The 3,049-nt window shown below is 52.6% G+C and overlaps 1 protein-coding gene across 1 annotated transcript in view; it reads left to right on the forward strand.

Annotated features, from left to right (window-relative positions):
• Window positions 1–6: 6 nt before the first annotated feature.
• CTSH (cathepsin H) overlaps window positions 7–3,049 on the forward strand; it is a 21,568-nt gene continuing 18,525 nt past the window's right edge. The window contains exon 1 of the mRNA XM_011938400.1: window positions 7–192. The gene's annotated coding sequence lies outside the window, so the exon portion shown is untranslated. The remainder of the gene's footprint in view (window positions 193–3,049) is intronic.

Consider the following 3,049-nt stretch of genomic DNA (forward strand, 5'->3'; position numbering starts at 1 on the left):
CTGCCGCTGCTCTGCGCCGGAGCCTGGCTCCTGGGAGCCCCCGTCTGCGGCGCCGCGAAACTGTCCGTGAACTCCTTAGGTACGCAGAGGGGGCGCCGCCCGAGAGGGTGCTGGCAGGTCCTACAGTGGACGCCGGGGGAACTTGGCCGGGGACGCACTGGGCTCCGGAGGAACGGGGCAGAGCTTTCCCCGGTGAGAGGCCAGGGACTCTGCGTGCTGGCACGGGGAGGGGTGAACTGCATTATAGGTGGGGGGTTGGGGGACACGTCTCGGAGGGTAGGCGGCTTGTAGGACCAGAAGAGCAGATGGGCTGAGTGTCCAGGGTCCCGCTTAGCCAGGCGGCTCTCCAGCCTAGAATACCAAAGGAGCCCGCAGCTCCTTCCGCCTTCCCCAACTGGGGACACAGAGTGTCACACAGAGGACTCTGATCTGTCCCTGCCAGAGGCGAGCAAGGACTTTCCAGCCTTCTATAGCAGCTTCCCCCGGGACTTGGCACACAAGGGATCCCCATAGTGTCCTGGGAAACCCATCTGTAGAGTAGGTTGGACGGGCTGTTTGAAAGAGTGTGCAACGGCAGCAGGGAAAGCACTCAGACCAGCAGCGCTTTTAACCGCACCCCAGGGCCCATGGTGTCAGGTGGAGCCCCAGGACTCCTCTTGTTGGCCAGGCTGTGACTGGTCCAGCTTCGTGCTGCCCTTGCACCCTGTCTACTGCCCGGGCTCAGGCACCGCCCTGGCTTCTGAAGGCAAGGAGCCTGCTCTTCCTTACTGCCTCTCTCCTTTCCTACTGCCCCTGGTCCCAGCCTCAGCCCACAGGCTCTGAACTTAAAGACCACCTGCCCCTTTCACAGAGAAAAGTAGCCAAGAAACAACCCGAGGAGCCAGGAACCTAGGGAGGGGGGTGCTCTGAGCTCTAGAGGAACGGGACAGGGCTTTCCCCCAGCTAGAGGCTCAGGGGATGGGACAAAGATCACCGAGGCTGAATCTGGGCCGGAGGGTTGCCTCATTCCTTCCCACCTACTTATTAAAAAAGCCCCCCAGTCTTGCAGACCTCAGTGGGTGGCCAGCTCTAGGTCAGTTCCCGCCTAAGGAAAACCCAGCTGCCCCAAGTGAGGGCTGCTTGGAGGAGGCTGGCACTGAGAGACTGTCTGAATTCCAGAGCAGGGCTTGGCAAACTTTTTCTGTAAAAGACCAGATGGTAAATAACTTAGGCTTTATGGTGGTCTCTGTAGCAACTACTAACTCTGCCATGGTAGTGTGATAGCAACCATAGATTGTATGTAAGTGAGTGAGTGTGACTGGGTTCTAATAAATGATTTTTAGGGCCACTGAAATTTCAGTTTCAAATGATTTTTGGATGCTATAAAATATTATATTTCTTCTAACCATTCAAAAGTGTAAGAAACTGTTTGTAGCTCAGGAGCTGTACAAAAACAGGGGCCAAGGACCTGGTGCGGTGAGTCACACCTGTAATCTCAGCACTTTGGGAGACCAGGGCAGTCGGATCACTTTAGGTCAGAAGTTCGAGACCAGCCTGGCCAATATGGTGAAATCCTGTCTCTACTGAAAATACGAAAATTAGCTGGGTGTGGTAGCCAGGCGCCTGTAATCCCAGCTACTCAGGAGGCTGGGGCACGAGACTCACTTGAAACCGAGAGGTGACGATTACTCCAGCCTGGGTGACAGAGTAAGACTCCATCCGGTGGCTCAAGCCTGTAATCCCAGCACTTTGGGAGGCCGAGACAGGCGGATCACGAGGTCAGGAGATTGAGACCATCCTGGCTAACACAGTGAAACCCCGTCTCTACTAAAAAATACAAAAAACTAGCCGGGTGAGGTGGCGGGCGCCTGTAGTCCCAGCTACTCCGGAGGCTGAGGCAGGAGAATGGCATAAACCCAGGAGGCGGAGCTTGCAGTGAGCTGAGATCCGGCCACTGCACTCCAGCCTGGGCGACAGAGCAAGACTCCGTCTCAAAAAAAAAAAAAAAAAAAAATAGGGGAATACTGTAGTTTCCTGAAACCTGCTCTAAATCCAGGCAAGGCAGCACACATTATGGCACTTTTAAAAGTCCTGACTAGATTGGAATGGATCTATTTGAGGGTAGAGTATGGTTCACCAGCAGATTATTCTGACCCCAGAATAATCTCCCCAGAGGCAAACTGGTAGTCAATTGTCCTAAACTCAAACCCTGCCTCCAACTTTTGTCCTGAGTTGAGGTCTGTCTTCCTCTAAAGCCCTCAGCTGCAGCAGGGCACTTAATCAAGATTTGGAATCCCCTGAAACCCTAAAGGGACCCATGTTGGGGAAATGTGCATTTTCCCCCAGGGAAAATGGCCATAGATTGGTCTCTGGAACAGGTTCGAGACCCAAAAACAGAGATCTGAATGCTGTGTGGTAGTGATCTTCACACTGGAGGTATGAATCCTTGGGGGAATACAAAGATATTCCAAGTGATGCCGGCAGAGAGTGTTCTGGAAATCCATTTATACACCTTTTATTTCCAAATGTCCTCTTTGCTAAAACTGGGAGAGAGCCCCTGAATGCAAGGGGGTACCTCTTTCCTCTCATTCAATCTGAACCTGAACCCATGGGTATAAAAACAACAGGGACGGCAAACAAAAAGACAAAACGGTAATAAATCCTTCATATCTGGCATTCTCAATTCCTCAAGGAAACTGAATTGAAGAGGAGAGGACCTCATGGGGGTATCAACTGATGGAGTCTTAAAGATAATGTTGAGTGAGGCCAGGCGTGGAGACTCATGCCTGTAATCCCAACACTTTGAGAGGCCAAGGTGGGTGGATCACCTGAGGTCAGAAGTTTCAGACCAGATTGGCTAATATGGTGAAACCCCATCTCTACTAACAATATAAAAATTAGCTGGGCGTGGTGGTGGGCACCTGTAAACCCAGCTACTTGGGAGGCTGAGATAGGAGAATTGCTGGAACTGGGGAGGTGGAGGTTGCAGTGAGCGGGTATCATGCCACTGCCCTCCAGCCTGGGCAACAGAGCCAGACTCCATCTCAAAAAAAAAAAGAAGAGAAGGAAG

Source organism: Colobus angolensis, unplaced genomic scaffold (genome assembly GCF_000951035.1).
Source record: "Colobus angolensis palliatus isolate OR3802 unplaced genomic scaffold, Cang.pa_1.0 Scaffold172, whole genome shotgun sequence".
NCBI classification, from domain to species: Eukaryota; Metazoa; Chordata; class Mammalia; order Primates; family Cercopithecidae; genus Colobus; species Colobus angolensis.